Source organism: Tachyglossus aculeatus, chromosome 2, assembly GCF_015852505.1.
Source record: "Tachyglossus aculeatus isolate mTacAcu1 chromosome 2, mTacAcu1.pri, whole genome shotgun sequence".
In the NCBI taxonomy this organism is placed as follows: Eukaryota; Metazoa; Chordata; class Mammalia; order Monotremata; family Tachyglossidae; genus Tachyglossus; species Tachyglossus aculeatus.
In genome coordinates, this window is record NC_052067.1 from 46,640,597 (window position 1) to 46,662,198 (window position 21,602).

A 21,602-nucleotide genomic window follows, 5' to 3' on the forward strand; every position below is an offset into this window, starting at 1 on the left:
TCTAGAGAGAAGTGACAATGCGGTACTAAAACATCCCTGGATTATAGCACTGTTTTAGCACTTCATCAAGCAATAAAGCCACAAGGGAATATTCTTTGATGTATTCATACCCTAATGAACTTGACACAATTGTCAACAGCCAGTTTTTCTCTAGGACCTCAGCTTCTGATGGTAGCCTCAAACTCACGCAGGGAGGAAGTCACAATTGGAAACAAAAATCAGGTTACTTCGAAAATGTTCTGGCTTGCTCCCAAATCGAGCCTCAATTCAATAGAAATCTAAAGGATGATACTGTAGACTGTAAACTCACTGTGGGTAGGTGGTGTGTCTGTAATATTGTACTCTCCCAAGCACGTAGGACAGCGTTTCATACACAGTAAGCACTCAACAAGTGTGATTGACCAACTGTAATCATCTATGTGTACATTCCCAAAGTGTTTAGATTTGCCTCAAGTGGTGGATGGATTGGAAGATGGGCATGTGGTGGAGAGGTCAGCTATGGCTCTGGGCAGTATCCGTGCCTTAGCTAACAGTCTCACAATACCAAATAATCCCAGTTTAATGAGCTACCACAGGCAGTGTGTCAGTGACTAGTGCATTTTATGTGCTTCTCTTCTCAAATTAGGATTTGTCCATCAGTCATATATATTGAGTGTTTATGTGTGCAGAGCATTGTACTAAGCACTTGGGAGAGGACAGTATAACATGTCTGCCAGCTCTGTTATAATAGATTCTCTCAAGGGATTAGTACTGGGCTCTGCATGCAGTAACTACTCAAGAAATACTATTGGTTGATTTATTCAGGAACCTGCCAGCTCTGTTATAATAGATTCTCTCAGGGGCTTAGTACAGTGCTCTGCATGCAGTAACTACTCAAGAAATACTATTGGTTGATTTATTCAGGAACCAATTTTGTCAAAAAATTGAGGACTCTCTGTATTCTACTATATAAGCATTGATCCAGTTATCCATCATTTCACTAGCTTGTTATAAGTAGATGCACATGTCTCTTTCCTTTTTATGGTAAATAATTTCATAACTATCCAGGTCCCATGCAAGGGAAGCAGTGTGGACTAGTGGATAGAGCATGGGTCTGGGAGTCAGCAGACCCAGGTCCTAATCTGTTACGCCACTCTCTGCTGTGTGACCTTGGGTAAGTCAGTTAACTTCTCTGTGCCCCCGTTGTCTCATCTGCACAATGGGGATTCAGTACCTGTTCTCGCTCCTGCTCAAACAGTGGGATGTGGGATGTTATTGTCTGGTATCTACCCCAGTGCCTAGTACAGTGCTTTGCAAATAGTAAGGACTTCATTAATACCACAGTGATTGTCACTGAGTGGCACATTTCTTGAGGGCAGGAACTGTGGCTTTCATTTCTGCTTTACTCTTCCGAGGTCACGGTGATGTTGGAGCTGAGTTTTCCTGTTGTGAACAGCTGATGAACCTCATTATAAGACTCAAGGCTGTGGATCCCAGACTAAGCCCCCCTTTCTTCCTCAGCTTCCCCTCCCCTCCTCATCGCCTCAACTTGCTCCCTTTGCTCAACCACCCCCCGCCCCGGCCCCATTCCACAGCACTTGTGTGTACACATGTATAACTCTAATTAATGCCTATTTACTTGTTTTGATGTGTATCTCCCCTCTTATAGACTGTGAGCCCATTGTGGGCAGAGATTGTCTCTCTTTGTTGCTGAATTGTACTTTCCAAGCGGTTAGTACAGTGCTCTGCACACAGTAAGCGCTCACTAAATATGATTGAATGAACGAATAAACAGACACATTCCCTCCCCACAATGAGTTTACAGTGTAGAGTGGGAGACAGATATTAATATAAATGTTCAGTTCTAGGCAATATTCTCATCTGCTCCCTGCCCAGTTTCTTAGTGGTTCAATCTAATCTCTTTCAGTTCCGTGGCCCCATGTCCAGACTGCTTTGCTATGCAACTCTGCCTCCTTATTCTGTGTCTGTAATGAAAGTGGTGTGGGAATGAGAGTCAAGACCTGGGTTCTAATCCTGGCTCCACATTTTGCCTGCTGTGTGATTTTTTGGGTTAGTCATTTAGATTCCTTAGGCCTCAAGTCCCTTATCTCTAGGCTGTGAGGTTGTTGTGGGCAGGGCATGTTATAATATACGCTGCCAAGTGCTTAGTACAGTGCCCTGCACACAGTAAGCGCTCAATAAGTATGATTGAATGAGTGAAGGAATGAATGAATAAAATAGGGATTACACACTCTTTTAGAATTCATTCAATCATATTTATTGAGCACTTACTGTGTGCAGGGCACTGTACTAACGACTAGAGTCGCCCTGCTATCCACAAAAAAATGAAATTCTGATCCATTGAGCATCGAGACAAGGTTCAATATATTTTTCCAAAGAAGCACAATGCATGTTGTGAATCACCTCATTCAGCAACAGCGAGCACTGCATTCAAAACCATCTCATCCCGGGGACTAAATAAGATCAGCCACATGCATTGGCATTTCCTCCATGGTAGTATTGTAGAAAGTCTCAACTTGAGCCTGTGGATCAGGGAAAGTGTCTGATATGATTATCTTGTATCTACTGCACAGCAAAATATAGTGGTTGGCACATAGTAAGCACATAACATATATAGTAGCTATTATTACTGTTATTATGTAGTTTGTTCTAGTGGAAAGAGCACAGGCTTTGGAGTCAGAGGATCAGGGTTCTAACCCCAGCTCTGCCAACTACCTGCTGTGTTGTACTTCCCAAGTGCTTAGTACAGTGTTCTACACACAGTAAGCGCTCAATAAATACGATTGAATGAATGAATGAATGATCTTGGACAAGTTCCTTAACTTCTCTGTATCTCAGTTTCCTCATCTATAAAGTGGGGATTAAATACCTGTTCTCCCTCCTACTTAGAGTGTGAGCCCTTTGGCACAGGTACTCTGTGAATTCCAAATAATTTGTAGGTACCCCAGTGCTTAGAACAGGGCTTGACACATAATAAGCATTTAAAAGATACCATAATAATTTACAGTGGTGTTATTTCTTGAGCATCCACCGAGTGCAGTGCTCTATACTAAAACTCGTAGGTAGTACAGTAGAAACACAGGGCACGTTCCCTGCTGACAGTAGAGTCAAATTCTTTCCTGGTTTTACCACATTTTAAAGTTGGAGTATATGTTTTTGTTTTGGCCTTTGTATTATCTTTAGTGACTTTGTTTTTTCTTTTTTCTGGCCTCGCCTGCCTCTATTGATCAGCCACTCACATGTTTCCTAGGAGCACCTATGCAGTGTTCGGTTTGTCACATTGTTTGTTTTTTTTTTTTGAAATTTTGTTCATTTTCCTAGTCTTTGACGGTATTTTGGGTGATTTTGGACAGTAATATCGTAGGGATTAATATTGGAAGTTATAATAGACTTAATTGAGACTGTGAGCCCCACATGGGCCAGGGACTGTGTCCAACCTGATTTGCTTGTATCCACCCCAGCCCTTAGAACAGTGTCTGGCACACATTAAGCACTTAACAAACACCATTTTAATGGAGTTAACATGAATCCAAATATCCGGGAAGAAGTGATTTTATCTTTCCCACCATAGATGTAAGTAATTGACTCTTTGCAAGTGGTCAGTATTCCTCCTGATTGCTTGAAATTGAGTCATGTAAAGTCCTTTAACTACTTTCATGCCTGAAATGAGGACTTTTATGTGGAGCAGCTCACAGAAGGAAATTGCGATATAAGCAAATTAGGGCCAGCCATGAAATGCAGATTGCACAGTTTCAATAAATGGAAATTGATATTGGCAAAATAATTAAAAGAGTCCAGTGTCTGTTCTGATCAGGGTTGAAACTCTTTCCCTCCAATCTCCCTGGGTATCAGTGTAGCTGACAGGCAGTGTTACCTAATTTTATTATAGGTCGGGTCACCTGAACCCTTGAAAGTTTCCTCCAAATCGTAGCAAGAGTGAAATAAATTACATTCAGAAAAGTGCATCTCCAGAAATGATATTTATACATGGCCAAAAAGAAATCACTGTGAAAAATATGAGGTGCTAAAAGCAGTTTTCAATAAAAAGTCACAGAAGCCTTTTAGATTCTCACCACTATTTTCCTACACTAACTCCGAAAATAAAACCTTGATATAATAACCCCTACAGTAGACCTATCCATTTTCTGGCCCTTGAACTATTTCAGGTATGTATATTAAAGTGTGCTATATTTTATGCACTTTGAAACCTATTTTAAAAGGCAAAATATGGACATTTTAGGAATCTGAAAATGGGAAAATTTGGTAGCAAGTACTGTGTATTAGTAAAAATGGATATGACTTAAAAGGACACCCTAATTATTCTAAAAAGGGTAGCTTGTTTTGAAAGGTCATCAGTGATACTCAACAATGAGTTAAAATGTATAAAATGGGAGGGTAGCCTTTTGATTTTCTTTTAAACCCTATGCACTTTTCTCCTTCAATCCTTTTCCTGAACCTCTTATTCTTCCCCGCTTGCCCTTCTCCCCCGCCCCACCCTCCCACTCAGTACAAATCTCCAAGACTGCTATTATCATCACGTACTAGATAATGACTCTATTAAATACCATGCTGAAGGTTAATTAGACATGGTTCTGTCCCTCTAGTGACTTACCATCCAAGTTAGAGAAACCAGTGATGTGCAAAGATGTATGAAAGACATATCTGGACAAAACTGAACAGCACATAAAATTAAATGAAAAAAGTAAGGTGGTGTGAGTGAAAGGAGAGTTGTAGCTACAGGAATAGAAAGTGTAGAATGAAGAGGAATTCCTTATTAACAATATTAATAGTAGTAGTAGTAATCAATCAATGGTACTTATCGAGCATTCAATAATAATGATAGTACTTGTTTATCACTTACTATATGCCAAGCACTGTTCTAAGTGCTGGCTTAGATACAAGGTTATCAGGTTGTCCCACATGGGGCTCACAGTCTTAATCCCCATTTTACAGATGAGGTAACTGAGGCACAGAGAAGTTAAGTGACTTGCCCAGGGTCACACAGCAGACAAGTAGAAGAGCCAGGATTGGGTAAGCTCTTGGGGAGTTTACAGTCTAGTAGTAGCAGTAGTATTTGTAGTATTGGTATTTATTGAGCCCCTGCAAGGTGCGTTGTAATGTTCTAAGAACAAAGAAATCCATCAGTAGTATTTGTTGAGCATTTACTGATCACTGGAGCGTTGGCAGACACAATCCCTGCCCTCAAAGAGTTTACAGTTTTAGTAGAGCACATTTCCTGCCAGCAATAATAATAGTAATAATGATTATTATAGTATTTGTTAAGCGCTTATTATGTGCCAAGCACTGTTCTAAGTACTGGGGTGGAGACAAGGTAATCTGGTTGTCCCTCGAGGGGCTCACGGTCTTAATCCCCATTTTACAGATGAGATAACTGAGACACAGAGCAGAGAAGTGACTTGCCCAAAGCCACACAGCTGATAAGTGGCAGAGCCAGGCTTAGAATCCACAGCCTCTGACTCCCAAGCCCATGCTATTGCCACTAGGACATCCCAAAGATTTCCCAAGGAACTTCGACTCTGATAGAGGACCCAGACATAATGAAATCTACTAATATAGTCTATATCAAAAATTAAAGTGCTGAGGGTGAATATAATAATAATAATGATGATGATGGAATTTATTAAGTGCTTACTATGTGCAAAACACTGTTCTAAGCCCTGGGGAGGTTACAAGGTGATCAGGTTGTCCCACGGGGGGCTCACAGTCTTCATCCCCATTTTACAAGTGAGGGAACTGAGGCACAGAGAAGTGAAGTGACTTGCCCAAAGTCACACAGCTGACAAGTGGCGGAGCTGGGATTTGAACCCATGATCTCTGACTCCAAAGCCCAGGCTCTTTTCCACTGAGCCACACTGCTTCTCTCTATAAAATATAAAATAAGTTCATCAGCTAGTGAAGGCTGAAGGGTTTATACAACTTAGGGTTCTGGGCACTAATCAGGAAAGGCTTGTTTAAGGAGGAGGGATTTTAAGAGGGCTTTGAATATCAATTAGTCAAACAATTAATCATATTTTTTGAGTGCTTACTGTGTGCAGAGCACTATACTAAGCCCTTGGGAGAAAATCGTGACTCCACCACTTGTCAGCTGTGTGAACTTGGGCAAGTCACTTCAGTTGTCAGGGCCTCAGTTCCATCTGTAAAATGAGGATGAAGACTGTGAGCCCCGTGAGGGGCAACCTGATCACCTTGTAACCCCCCACCCCAGCGCTTAGAACAGTGCTTCATTCATTCATTCATTCCGTTGTATTTATTGAGCGCTTACTGTGGGCAGAGCACTGTACTAAGCGCTTGGGAAGTAGGGAAGCAGCCTGGCTCAGCAGAAAGAGCGCGGGCTTCGAAGTCAGAGGTCATCAGTTCAAATCCTGGCTCTGCCACTTGTCAGCTGTGTGATTTTGGGCAAGTCACTTCACTTCTCTGGGCCTCAGTTACCTCCTCTGTAAAATGGGGATTAAGACTGTGAGCCCCACGTGGGACAACCTGATCACCTTTTAAATTCCCCAGCGCTTAGAACAGTGCTTTGCACATAGTAAGCGCTTAATAAATGCCATTATTATTATTATTATTATTATGACACAGCAATGTAACAGTCACATTCCCTGCCCACAACGAGCTTACAGTCTAGAGGGAGAGACAGGCATTGATATGAATAAGTAAATTACGGATGTGTGCATAAGTGCTGTGGGGCTGGGAGAGGAGGTGAGTAAACAGAGCAAGTAAGGGCGACACAGAAGGGAATGGGAGAAGAGGAATAGGGGGCTTAGTCGGGGAAAGCCTCTTGGAGGAGATGTGTCTTCAATAAGAGTTTGAATAAGGCTTTGGATATGAGGAAAGTTGCATCCTGTCAGATCATGGGGAGGGAATTTCAAGCAGGGGAAACAGCCTGAGCAAGGCAGTAGAGGTGGAGGAGTGAACAGTGAAATGCAGTTGGGAGAAATGAAAGCATCAAGCTGGGAGGTAATGGAGAAGAGAATTGCTTACAAGTAAACTTCATCAATCTTTTGAACACTTACTGTGTGCAGAGTACTGTGCAGAGTGCTTGGGAGAACACAATATAACAGAGTTGGTTGACATGTTCCCCGTCTAAAACAAGCTTAATGTCTAAAATGGAGAGAAGATGGTGGAGAGAGCCTTTAAGCCAATGGGGAGGAGATTTTGTTTGCTGTGGAGAGGCATGGGGAACCAACGGAGGGTTTGGAGGAGAGGAGAGATGCATGTTGAGCTGTGGTTCAGGAAAGTCATCCTTGCCCGTAGTGGGTCGTAAAGATTGGAGGTGGTGAGACTGGAGGGAGACTGGAGACTGGAGACCAGAGAGAAGATGACCCAGTATTCTAGCCACTATGTAACTCGGGCTTGACTTGTACTTCCCAAGTGCTTAGTACAGTGCTCTTCACACAGAGAGCGCTTAATAAATACGATGGAGTGAATGAATGAATGAATGAGTGAACGAACCAGGGTGGCAGCAGTTTGTCTCTAGGAGATGTGAAGGAAGAACTTGGCAGTGGATTGAATGTGAAGTTGAAAGGTACCAAGGAGTCAAGGATGATATTGAGGATGTGGGCTTAATGGGCAGGGAAGATAACAGGGTTATCAACTGAGATAAGAAAGGGGGAGGAGTACATTTATGGGGACAGGTGAATAAATTTGAGATATTGAGTTTGAGGTGCCAGTGGGACATCCAAGTGGCGATGCGCTGAAGCTGTCTTCCAATCCTGTTCTGTTGTACTCTTCCAAGCGCTTAGTGCTGTGCCAAGCATGCAGTAAGAATTCAGTCGGAGTCCCTGAAGGCAAAAGGAGGCCAGGATGAGACAGGTAGATTTGGGTCCTCCCTCTAGACTGTAAACTCGTGTGGGTACAGAATGTGCTCCCAACTCGCAGTATTGCACACTCCCAAGCATTTAGTACAGTGCTCCACATTCAGTAGGTGCTCAATAAATACCATTGATCTGTTGATATACACAGAGGTGATAGTTGAAACCAGGTGATGGGATGAGCGCTCCAAGAGAGTGAAGTTAAGAGTGAGAATAGTAGGAAGCTCAATCAGTCAATCAAGGAATCAATTGTTTTGATTACTGTGTGCAGAGCACTGTACTGAGCACTTGTGAGAGCCCAATACAACAGAGTTGGTAGGCATGTTTCTTGCCCACAGTGAGCTTGTAGTCTAGAGGGGTAGCATAGAGCATTGAGGGAGCACTTCTCTAAGAGATGAGAGGCAGAAGGGGAGCAGAACTGAGCAATCCAGAGAAATGAGATGGGAACCAGGTTAGTAAAATCAGCCGAACGAAACCTAAGAGTGTTTCAAGGAAGAGGGAGTGGTCTTCAGCTTCAACAAAAGTTGACAGGTGGTCGATTATCAGGGTGGCATATAGCCCTCTAGAACCCAGGTCCTTCTGACTCCCAGGCTGAAGCTCTATCCATTAGGCCATGCTGGGTCTAGAATGTGGAGTTCCCAGGATGGGGTGAGGAACCCCGAGACCTGAAATGGTGATTATTTTTTAACACTCATTTTTTTATGGTATTTGTTAAGTGCTTACTATATGCCACGCATTATAATAATAATTTGTTAAGCGCTTACTATGTGCCAAGCACAGTTCTAAGTGCTGGGGTAGATACAAGGTCATCAGGTTGTTCCACGTGAGGCTCACAGTCTTAATCCCCATTTTACGGATGAGGTAACTGAGGCACAGAGAAGTGAAGTGACTTGTCCAAGGTCGCACAGTAGACAAGTGGTGAAGCCAGGATTAGAAACCAAGTCCTTCTGACTTCCAGGCCCCCGGGCTCTCTCCACTACACCACGCTGCTTGGAATCAGGAACCCAATATGAGGTTTCACCCCACCTTCTTTTGCCTCCTATTATTTTATTTGCTGTAGGCAAAAGCACTAGAAATACAGCCCTGAAGAGCCTGCCCTTTACAGATTTTCCCCTCAGGCTCTCCGGCCAGGAGTACCACCCTCAGCAGATTGACAGTGAAGATGTGTTGCGCAGAAGGAACTAGCTGACAAGATAGTTAGCTGAGTGTGACTGGACACTTAACATTCAGCATTCGTCTCCCGCAGTTGTCAAGCGAGAATGAGCGATGTGGGGAAGACTGTAGCGGGGATTGCTGGCATCTTGGTTCCAAGGGGAATATGCAGGAGCAGCAATGGGGGAGGTTCGATTCAGGGGGAAGTTTGAGTCTGATCTAGCCTGATCTGGGGTTTTCGGATCCCTTGAGCCTCAGTTTCCCCATCTGTGAAATGGGCTTGGCGCAATGATCCTTTCCTTCCTCCTGCTGGGACTGAATTAATTCAAGGGGCAGCCCAATTAATGATAATACTAATAATAATGATAATAACTGTGGTACTTGTATGAGAAGCAGTGTGGCTCAGTGGAAGGAGCCTGGGCTTTGGAGTCAGAGGTCATGGGTTCAAATTCCGGCTCCACCACTTGTCAGCTGTGCGACTTTGGGCAAGTCACTTAACTCCTCTGTGCCTCAGTTCCCTCACCTGTAAAATGGGGATGAAGACTGTGAGCCCCCCGTGGGACATCCTGATCACCTTGTAACCTCCCTAGCGCTTAGAACAGTGCTTTGCACATAGTAAGCGCTTAATAAATGCTATCATTATTATTATTATTATTTGTTTGCTAGGCACTTACCACGTGCCAGGCACCATTCTAAGAGCTGGGGTGGAAACCAGCAAATTGGGTTGGACCCTCTCCCTGTCCCACGTGGGACTCACAGTCTCCATCCCCATTTTACAGATGAGGGAACTGAGGCACAGAGGAGTTAAGTGACTCGCCCAAGGTCATGCAGCAGACAAATGGCAGCAAACCTTCTGACTCCCAGGCCTGTGCTCTATCCCTATGCCATACTGCTTATCTATCGATGGTTATCAATTGATCTCTGGTATGTAGTGAACGCTCGCTTGCTTTGTGGAGAGTCCCACACAAAACGCTCTGGAGGGTACACTACAACAGAGTTAGTAGATGTGACCCCTGCCCACAAGGAGTTTAGAGGAGGAGTTGGGCATTAAACACAGATTATTGGATTTGTTTCATCACACCCCACAGACAAACGTTTTAAGTAAATGCCTGCCAATGACAAAGTAAGAAATAATCTTTAGGAGGCATGAAGATGTAGCCATCTAGTCTCGGCTTGCTACCGCTTCAGCAGAACCCTTTAATTTTTGCCTCATGATGGCTTCTGCTTAGTTACTCGGTTTTATGAAGAAAAATTGGATCTCGCACCTGTAGTATTGGGGAACATCCAGCTCCTCAATTTTACTCGCTTTTGGCCCGCTACACATCCACCATACACCCCCTGGCCTGGAATGCCCCCCCTCCCCACATCCACCAAGCTAGCTCTCTTCCTCCCTTCAAGGCCCTACTGAGAGCTCACCTCCTCCAGGAGGCCTTCACAGACTGAGCCCCCTCCATCCCTCCCGCCTTACCTCCTTCCCTTCCCCACAACACCTGTATATATGTATATATGTTTGTACATATTTATTACTCTATTTATTTATTTATTTTACTTGTACATATCTATTCTATTTATTTTATTTTGTTAATATGTTTTGTTTTGTTCTCTGTCACCCCCTTCTAGACTGTGAGCCCACTGTTGGGTAGGGACCATCTCTGTGTGTTGCCAACTTGTACTTCCCAAGTGCTTAGTACGGTGCTCTACACACAGTAAGCACTCAATAAATACGATTGATTGATTGATTGATTGATTGATTGATTCCCGGGATAATCGGAAAGATAATGCTTCAAGCTGAAGCTGCCGGTTTCCAGTTGTTGCAATAATGTGCTAACATGCTGGTCCCCTGAAACAGGCTGCTTATTAACTGTGATGCCCAAAATGCCATCTGGAGTGTTATCTAGTCATCTGTAATTGTTCTGTCTTCTCTCTCCTTCCATTTGATTGCTTTGTTACAGCATACTGTCGGTTGTTGATTTTTCAAGAGGGGAGCCGAGGGGTTGTGGGGGGAGAGGATAGGTGCAGGTACCTAGCTCTTTCTTTTCTCATTCTACTGAGATATTATTTCTTATGGCAGTTCTGTCATCCACGTGAAGTGACAAGATTATAAAGTACCAAAATGTTAGCTAAGGAAAGGTTTTACATATCCCAATGAGGAAGCGAAACGAATTTGGTGACATTGGTGCTGGAAGGACAGAAAAAGCTTCAATTATAAATACAAAACATTCAGGAACTTAAAAGAGGACTTGATCTACTGTAGAAAGGGCATTTCCTTATTCTGATCAGTTCCTCGGGCATGATCAATCAATCAATCAATCCGTCATATTTATTGAGCGCTCACTTTCACAGGCCTGGGAGTCAGAAGGACCTGGGTTCAAATTCTGACTCTGCCACATGTCTGCTGTGTGACCTTGGGCAAGTCATTTCACTTCTCTGGGCCTCAGTTACCTCATCTGTAAAACAGAGATTGAGTGTGAGCCCCATGTATCCAAACTGATTAACTTGTGTCTACCCCAGTGCTTAGAACAGTGCTTGGCACATAGTAAGCACTTAGCAAGTACCATAATCATTAATTTTTATTACTTTGTGCAGAGCACTGTACCAAGTATTTGGAAGACTATTCCTTCTTTCAATCATATTGAGGGCTTACTGTGTGCAGAGCACTAATACTAATACTAATTGAACTGAGTGCAGAGCCGTGTATTCAGAGAGTACTATATTACAGATTTGGGAGAAACGTTTTCCGTCCACAACGAGACATAGATGGAGCAGGCTTTTGGGTCTTGACCTACCTCCCCGGTATCTGCTGTCCAGACAGAACAAGGCTGATTAGCTTGCACTCACTGGGGAAACTCAAGCCTCTGGAAGCCTGGGAATCAGGTGGCCAAGGCAAAGATGCCAGCTGTTTCGTTGTGGCTACTGCTCCTAATTCTAGAAGGTTCTGGTCCAATGACTTGGCATACTTTAGCAGAAGAGCAACCCCGGTTAGAGGCGTCATTATTAGCGGTGTAGAAAGAGACCAGCTTCATTCAGTCAATCGTATTTATTGAGCACTTACTGTGTGCAGAGCACTGCACTATGTGCTTGATCAAATCCTGGGCTGCCAGAATTTCTTCCTTCTGCTTGCCTCTACTTCGTACCTCATTCCTTGCTCTTCTGGAACAGATGGGCTCAGTGTCTCCTTCTGACAGTCATCAACCTGATGACACCTTGGTGTCATCCTCGACTCCGCTCTCTCGTTCGCCCCACACATCCAATCCGCCACCAAAACTGGCCAGTCTGACCTCCGCAACATCGCCAAGATCCTCCCTTTCCTCTCCATCCAAACAGCTACCCTGCTGGTTCAGTCTCTCATTCTGAACCGACTGGATTATTGCATCAGCCTCCTCTCTGATCTCCCATCCTCCTGTCTCTCCCCACTTCAGTCTATACTTCACGCTGCTGCCCGGATCGTCTTTGTGCAGAAACGCTCTGGGCATGTTACTCCCCTCCTCAAAAATCTCCAGTGGCTACCAGTCAACCTACGCATCAGGCAAAAACTCCTCACTCTCAGCTTCAAGGCTCTCCATCACCTCGCCCCCTCCTACCTCACCTCCTTTCTTTCCTTCTACGGGCCCAGCCCGCACCCTCTGCTCCTGTGCTGCTAACCTCCTCACTGGGCCTCGTTCTCGCCCGTCCTGCCATCGACCCCCGGCTCACGTCCTCCCCTGGCCTGGAATTCCCTCCCTCCACACATCCGCCAAGCTAGCTCTCTTCCTCCCTTCAAAGCCCTACTGAGAGCTCACCTCCTCCAGGAGGCCTTCCCAGACTGAGCCCCCCACCTTCCGCTCCCCCTCCCCTCCATCCCCCCCGCCTTACCTCCTTCCCCTCCCCACAGCACCTGTATATATGTTTGTACAGATTTATTACCCTATTTATTTTACTTGTACATATTTACTATTCTATTTATTTTATTCTGTTAATATGTTTTGTTCTGTTGTCTGTCTCCCCCATCTAGACTGTGAGCCCGCTGTTGGGTAGGGACCTTCTCTATATGTTGCCAACTTGTACTTCCCAAGTGCTTAGTACAGTGCTCTGCACACAGTAAGCGCTCAATAAATAAGATTGAATGAATGCTGAGCCTTCTCCTAGGAAGCAGTGTGGCCTAGTGGAAAAGTCAGACAGTCAGCTGTAGTCCCTGAGCACTTATTGTGTGCAGAGCACTGCACTAAGCACTTGGGAGAGTTCAGTGTAGCAATATTACAGACACATTCCCGACCCACAGTGAGCATGGGTTCGGGAGTCACCTTATTTTAATCCCAGCTCTGAGCCCATTGTTGCGTAGGGATTGTCTGTGTTGCCGAATTGTACTTTCCAAGCGCTTAGTACAGTGCTCTGCACACAATGAGCTCTTAATTAATATGATTGAATGATGAATGTATCAATTTGCCTCCACTGTAATCTTGGGCAAGTCACCTAAGTTTGCTGTGCCTCAGTTTCCTCAACTGTAAAATGGGGATTCATTACCTATCTTGGACGGTGAACCCCCTGTGGTACAGGGACTTTGTTCCATCTGGTTGTCTTGGGTCTACTCCATCATTTAGTACAGTACTTGGCACCTAGTAAGCCCTTAATGCCATTAGTAGTAATAGTAGTAGTAGTAGTAGTAGTAGTAGTAGTAGTAGTAGTAGTAGTATTACCATTATCATCAACAATTTATTGAACCCCGATGTGATCCAGAACACACACTACTTACATGGAAATATTTGGAGAAAAAATGGACACAACCTTTGCTTTAACCAAGGTAATCGTAACAATAATAATAATAATAATAATAATAATTACATTTATTATTGCTGCCAACATATTCCCTTGCACCTCAATCTCACCTCTCCTGCTGCTGACCTCTTGTTTACTCACTCTCTGCTGCCTGGAACTCCTTCCTATTTTACATCCAATAGACCACTGCTCTTCCCATTTTCAAAAACCTTCTGAAAACCCATCTCCGGGATGCATTCCCTGATTAGCCTCTCATTTTTCCACCCTTAAATCCCCCTAACTGCCCCTTCAGGCAGGGGGATTCAGGGTCACTTTCACCTTTGGGTACTCACCCCCCTACTGAAGCACATATGGACATAAATCAATAAATCAATAAATCATTCATCTCCCCCTCTAGACTGTAAGCTCACTGTGGGCAGAGAATGTGGGTGTTGTTATATTGAACTCTCCCAAGCACTTAGTACAGTGCCTTGCGCAGATTAAATGCTCAATAAATTTGATTGAATAAATGAATTTGTATTTATTGAGCACTTACTCTGTGCAGAGCACTGTAATAAGTGCCCGGGAGAGTACAACACAGCAATATAACAGACACATTCCTTGCCCACATATTCTATTACTTCCTCCTATCTGTAATTTCTTTTAGTGTCTGCCACCCCCTAATTATTATTAACTAATAACTGAAGATTATTAACTCTAGGATGGCAGGGATCATTTCCACTTCTTCTGTTGCACTCTCCCAAGTACTTATTACAGTGCTTGGCACACATTGGTCAATACATGTTATCAATTAATTGATTGACTGTCACTCCTACATAAAGCTTCCTTCCTGCCTCATTGGAATTGGAAGAGAAGAACTGATAGACTAATATTCCTATATTGGGCAATCAATCGATCAGTGATACTTCTTGAGCACTTCCTGTGTCCAGAGGACTGACAGAACTTGGGAGAGTGCAGTACACTGGAGTTCCTAGATGCAGTCCCTGCCACCAAGGAATTTACGGTCTACAGGATACGTGCAAGATATACAATTCCTTTGACTTGCCTTGCCCTCATAATCTTAGTGTTGCATTTATGTTGTTCACATTCTTGTTGGGTGATGTCCAGTTGCCTGTGTGATCTGCCATTTTTGCTGACTGTGAGATCTTTCAGCATAGGGCTTAGGTCAGTTTGTTCCAGGTCCAGTTCAGCCGTACCATGTCCGTGAGGGCGATGAGGTGGGAGTGTCCTACAGTAGCCCAAATAGGCCTGAGGTGGCCTGGGATGGGGAGGAATTCGTTGCTCATTAGGGGAAGTGCAGCTAAGTCAGGCAAGGAGAGCAACATGGACTCGTGAATAGAGCACGGGCTTGAGTCAGAAGGACCTGGATTCTAATCATGGCTCCACCTCTGTCCGCTGTGTGATACTCGACAAGACACTTCATTTCTCTGGGTCTCATTTCCCTCAACTGTAAAATTTGGATTAAAGACTCTGAGCCCCATGTGGGACATGGACTGGGTTCAACCTGATTATTTTGTATCTAGGCCAGCACTTAGTACAATGCTTGACACGTAGTAAGAATTTTACAGATACCGTTAACAAAATCAGTGGTATTTATTGGTACTTTACAAAGTAAGAGCTCCATAAATACCATTGATTGAGCGCTTGCCTTCAGCAGAACATTATACCAAGCACTAGGGAGATTACAGCCCAATAGATTTGGTCAGGATGATCCCTGCCCTCCAGGAATTTACTGTCTAATGGACATGAAAGGGAAGGAAAGTGAGTGGGAGGAAAGAGAGCTGCAGTCCTGTTTGGGAAGGTGTAGAGCTCACCTCCTCCAGGAGGCCTTCCCAGACTGAGCCCCCTCCTTCCTCTCCCCCTCCTCCTCCTCTCCATCCCCCCCGCCTTACCTCCTTCCCTTCCCCACAGCACCTGTATATATGTATATATGTTTGCACATATTTATTACTCTATTTTACTTGTACATATTTATTCTATTTATTTTATTTTGTTAATATGTTTTGTTTTGTTCTCAGTCTCCCCCTTCTAGACTGTGAGTCCACTGTTGGGTAGGGACCGTCTCTATATGTTGCCAACTTGTACTTCCCAAGCGCTTAGTACAGTGCTCTGCACACAGTAAGTGCTCAGTAAATATGATTGACTGATTGATTGATTGATTAGGTTCTCCATGTAAATGTTCGTCTTCCCCCAAGATAGAGGCAGGGAACGTGCCTGCTAATTCTGTTGTTGCACTCTCCCGGCCAGTCAGTCACTCAGTGGTATTTATTGAGCATTTACTGTGTGCAGAACAGTGAATTAAGCGCTTGGGAGAATACAACGGAACAGACACATTCCCTGTAGAAGGGGAGACAGACATTAAAACAAATAAATTACAGATATTTTCAAAAGTGCTGTGGGGATGGGGGAGGGGCATGAATAAAGGGAGCAAGTTAGGGTGATGCAGAAGGGAGTGGGAGAGGAGTAAAGCAGGGGTTAGTCAGGGAAGATCTTCTTGGAGGAGATGTACCTTCAGTAAGACTGGGAAGAGAGGGCAAGTGCTCCGCACATAATAAGGGCTTAATAAATACAGTCGATTGATATATAGGAGACACACCCTTTCAGCACATCTAGCGCTTAGAATAGTGGTTGGCACATAGTAAGCACTTAACAAATACCATCATTATTATTTGCCCTCCAACAACTCCTCTTGGGTCGCATATTCTGGCAAAGGTGCCAGTTTGAGAGTGGTCTGGCACACACTGGCTTCAGCTGTGTGTAGTGGATGAACCTGAGGCAGGGGAGAGTCTCACACTGACCCCGTAACCGCCGGCTCACCCCGTCTCTGGCTGAGTCAGTCACAATGGGGTAAGGTGTCCGAGGCGACGGGTGGAATTCCTAGTTCAGCCATGCTGCCTGCCAGTGGTGGCTCTCTTAGATCAATAAGGGAAAAGCAGAGGAGAGTGTAGCTCATTTCTATGTGAGATCGTTTGGGTCCTGACCCCTGGGTAATATTATTATGGTTTATTTTTAATGGTATTTGTTAAGCGCTTGCTGTGTGCTAGGCACTGTACAAAGTGCTGGGGTAGATGATCATAATAGTAATGATTATGGTATTTAAGTGCTTACTATGTGCCAAGCTAAGCACTGGGATAAATACAAGATAATCGGTTGGGCACAGTCCATGTCCCACAGTGGGCTCATAGTCTTAATCTCCCTTTTACAGATGAGGGAATTGAGGCACAGATAAATGAAGTGATTTTCCCAGGATCATACAACAGATATGTGGCAGAGGTAGAATTAGAACCCATGTCCTCTGAACTCCCAGCCCCATGCTTTTTTCATTAGGTAAGTGCTTAGTACAGTGCTCTGCATACAGTAAGTGCTCAATAAATATGATTGAATGAATGAATACTGCTTCTCTTTTAAGTGCTGACTTAATTGTCAATCACTGTTCTAGACACTAGGTTAGATACAAGTTGAACCGGTCAGACACGGTCACTGTCCCCACAAGGAGTTCACAGTCTAAGTTGGAGAGAGATCTACAAATGAGGAAATTGAGGCACAGAGCAGTTAAGTGATTTGCCCAAGTCTCACAGTAGGTAACAAGCAGCATGGCCTAATGGGAAGAGCACGGGCCTGGAGTCAGAGGACATCGGGCCTAATCCCGGCTCTGCCATTTCTCTGTTGTGTGACCTTGGGCAAGTCACTTCATTTATAGACTGTGAGCCAGTTGTTGGGTAGGGATTGTTTCTATTTGTTGCTGAATCGTAGTTTCCAAGCGCTTAGTGCAGTGCTCTGCACACAGTGCTGAATAAATACAATTGAATGAATGAATGAATGAATGAATGAATGAATGCATGAACAAATCATTTGTAAAATGAGGATCAAGACTGTGAGCCCCATTTGGGACAGGGACTATGTCCTACCTGGTTACCTTGTATCTACCTCAGCACTGAGAGCTGTGCTTGGCACATAGTAGGCACTTAACAAATATTATTGTCATGATTTTTATTACTATTAATGATAATAGTAACTGGCAGTGCAGGATTAGAACCCAGGTTTTTTTGACTCGTCGTCCACTTTTTGACTCTCTTTCCACCAGGGATTGCTGCTTCTTTGTATCCCCAGAAATTATCCTCCAAAGCACTTTAAATGGCTAGGTCCCACTGTTTCCAAACTATATATTACAGGGAAAAATACTTGGGCATTAGGCACATTCCTTAATAATAGGGCTGCTGGGCTTTGCTGTGTAACATTTATCAATAGGTTGGTTAATATGGCATCTATATTGACTGTGATATTATGAACTTTATTATTCATTCAATCATATTTAGCGCTTACTGTGTGCAGAGCACTGTACTAAGTGCTTGATTAGGATCCCTAGGGTACCGATTGTACTAGTCACTAGGGAAATATCATTTTCACTGTTGTTTCCTGTCTTCTAATAATGATTTTCTCAATCATCCCAACATTCATTATCTGATGTTCTGCTGTCTCTCTAACTTGGTAGTAATTTGGGTAACTGGCTTTTATTTTGAGGATTATTTGGAATTGCAACTGTTGATCCCTTTTTTTTTTTAACCAAGTAGCATGGCATGATACCTTGGCCTTTCTGTTGAGAATCGGGGCACCAGACTAAGGCATAATAAATAAGCCAAAGATTGATTGAAGGCTTGCATTTTTCACTGGTGCCTAATATCCACTTCTTAGCATATGAGAACCAGCTTTACAAAAATCATCACCTCCACTTGCGGACAGTAGCCCCATCTAGGGGGTAGAAATTCACATTTCTTCCTTTTGGATGCTTATTTCAAGATCCAAGGAAGGAAAAACGTGTAAAGGTTTTTGCTCTCAGAAAAACCCGTAGTCAGAAAATATAATCAAGCAGCTGTTATTTTTTTATGGTATTTGTTAAGCGCTTACTATGTGCCAAGCACTGTTCTAAGTGCTTGGGTAGATACAAGGTAATCAGGTTGTCCCACGTAGGGCCCACAGTCTTCTTCCCCATTTTGCAGATGAGGTAACTGAGGCACAGAGAAGTTAAGTGTTTGCCCAAGGTCACACAACTGACAAACGGCGTAGCTGGAATTGGAACCCATGACCTCTGACTCCCAAGCCCATGCTCTTTCCACTAAGCCACTCTGCTTCTCAAACCATTCGTTAAAAATGTGAATGCCCACTGCTCCGTTGGGTCCCTCGGATAGCTCTGTCCTGAAGGGATTCATGTCAGAGAAAGCCGGGCCCGAGGGGAAGATGAGGGCTCAAGTCGGGCTGTGGACCCCGGGGGTCTGTGTGAGAAGAGGAAGGGAGGCGACTGTCTCGAAAAGAAAGAAATCCTTTACCTCAACTCCTGGCTGGCGAGGAGGTTGGAATCCCATACTAGCCAGAGCCACCTTTGAAAAGTGCATTTCTATCCCCTAGATCGATATAAAGAGAAGGAAAACGATTTACCTGTATCTTGTAGCAGGCTGAGTGAATACTGACTTTCAAAAAGGAATTCCTGCTGTTCCCTAGGAAAGCCCTGTTGTCACTTTGTGTTCAAACCAAGGTTTGGCCTCCCTTTCAGAAATTTCAAGTGCCCACTTCACCCCCAAGGCTCCAGGAGTTGAGGAGAAAACACCAGAGGAGGAAGGAGGAGACTGTCACATCCTGCCCCCCCCCCGCACCAACGAAAGCGGGAGCCTTAACCGTGCCGGCCAGGTTAAGCAATCTTCTGCTTTCATTTATCAACACAAAGCCCTGAAAAGAGAATATCTGAGGTGGAAGAGGAGAAATTTGCTTCATGCAAACAATCTCCTCCTTTTATTTCCCTACCTCAGGTCTTCAAGGCCTCAAAAGAAAATGTTTAAGGCCTAAAAGGTGAATTTTGTGTCATGAAATCTAGTTCCTGCTTTCATTTCTCCCCCTAAGACCTGAAAAGAGAGTATTTGAGGTGGAAGAGGAGAAATTTGCTTCATGCAATGTCCTACTTTTAACCAATGTGCTACTTGGTTAAAAAAAAAAAGGGATCAACGGTTGCAATTCCAAATAATCCTACCTAATGTCTTCGAGGCCTGAAAAGAAGATATTTGAGGTTGAAAAGGAGACATTTGCTTCAAGTAAGCCACTTCCCCCTTTGGTTTCTCTACCAAAGGTCTTCTTGACCCAAAAAGAGACTATCTGTGTCCAAAAGGTACAAGTTTTCTTCCTGCAAACCATCTCTTGCTTTTGTTTCTCTATCTAAGGGCCAGAAAGAGCAGTGCCATAGTAGCAATAACAGTTTTTGTAATGGTATTACATTCTTATTGGGTGCAGTACACTATACTAATTGCGGGGAGAGAAGGCACAGGTGAGAATTAGACTTGGGGGGCTCACAATCTAAGAGCACAAGTGGGGAGCAAGGAATGTTGAAACATTAAGGCACACCACCTTCTGAGATTAAAATCAAGTTAGAGAGATGGACACTATAGTACCTTATAAGCAGAGGGAAGAAGTGGAGTTTAAATATGAGCTACAGCAAAAGAGGGGGAGAAGAGAGAGAGAGAGAGAGAGTGTGTGTGTGTGTGTGTGTGTGTGTGTGTGTGTGCGGGGTTATTCCCACTCCCCACAACTGTCCCATGTGCCTGCAGCAGAAGCAAGGTGTGTATGATCATATTGGTATTTATTAAGTACTTTCTTTGCACCTAAAAACTGCACCAAGCCTGGACAAGATAGAATATTTCCTTCTGCTTCACACTTGCACTTGGATTTGCACCCTTTATTCACCCCTCCCTCAGTCCCACAGCACTTATGCACGTATCCGGAATTTATTGATTTATATTAATGTCTGTCTCCCCATATACACTGTAAAGTCCTTGTGGCCAGAGACCGTGTCTAGCAACTCTGTTCTATTGTCCTCTCCCAAATGCTTAGTACAGGTCTCTGCCCACAGTAAGCACTCGATAAATACTATTCATTGATCGATTTGAGGGTATCTACCAGCTCTGTCCTATAGTTCTCTCCCAAATACTTAGTACACTACTCTGCATATAGTAAGGGCTCAGTAAATGCCATTGACTGTTAGAATGATTAGTGACAAGCAAGGCATATACATGGGCTTGAGCTGGGACTGACATCTGAAAGGTCAATTATCAGTTTCACAATTCCTGGATTGGTTTCAGCTTAGTGCTAAGAGCCCTTAGCAATTTTTCAGCTTGGCTCCTTGACCAAATTCTCCCAGCTGAAAAAAAACTACTTTCTGTGGAATTAGTTAAGCCACCTCAGAGAGATAGCAGCCTAACCACAAACTGCAAACATCTGTGCACCTGATGAGGCATGAGATAAATGGGGTGGCCTCTAATATATGAAGTTTTTAGAGCAGAAGACAATCACCTCACTCAAAGGTTCTGTCCCACTTGGGACCCAGAAACTGTTCCCCACAATTGAGGTGTTTGTTGGCAGCATGAGAAAGCATCGTGGGACTTTATCCAGGCTCCAGGCTTTTGATCTAAAAGCCAACCAATCAATCAATCAACCAATGGTATTTATTTAGTACCTACTGTTTGCAGAGCACTGTACTAACTGCTTGGGAGAGTACAGTACAGCAGAATTGGCGGACACATTCCCTTCCCAAACCGAGTTTACAGTCTAGAGGGGGAGACCAACATTGATATAAGTAAAGAAATTATAGATAAAATAATAATAATAATGGTGTTTGTTAAGCACTGACTATGTGCAAAGCACTGTTTTAAGTGCTGGGGGGATACAAGCTGATCAGGTTGTCCCACGTGGGGCTTGCGGTCTTAATCCCCATTTTACAGATGAGGTAACTGAGGCTCAGAGAAGTTAAATGACTTGCCCTAAGTCACCCAGCTGACAAGTGGCGGAGCTGGGATTAGAACCCATGACCTCTGACTCCCAAGCCCGTGC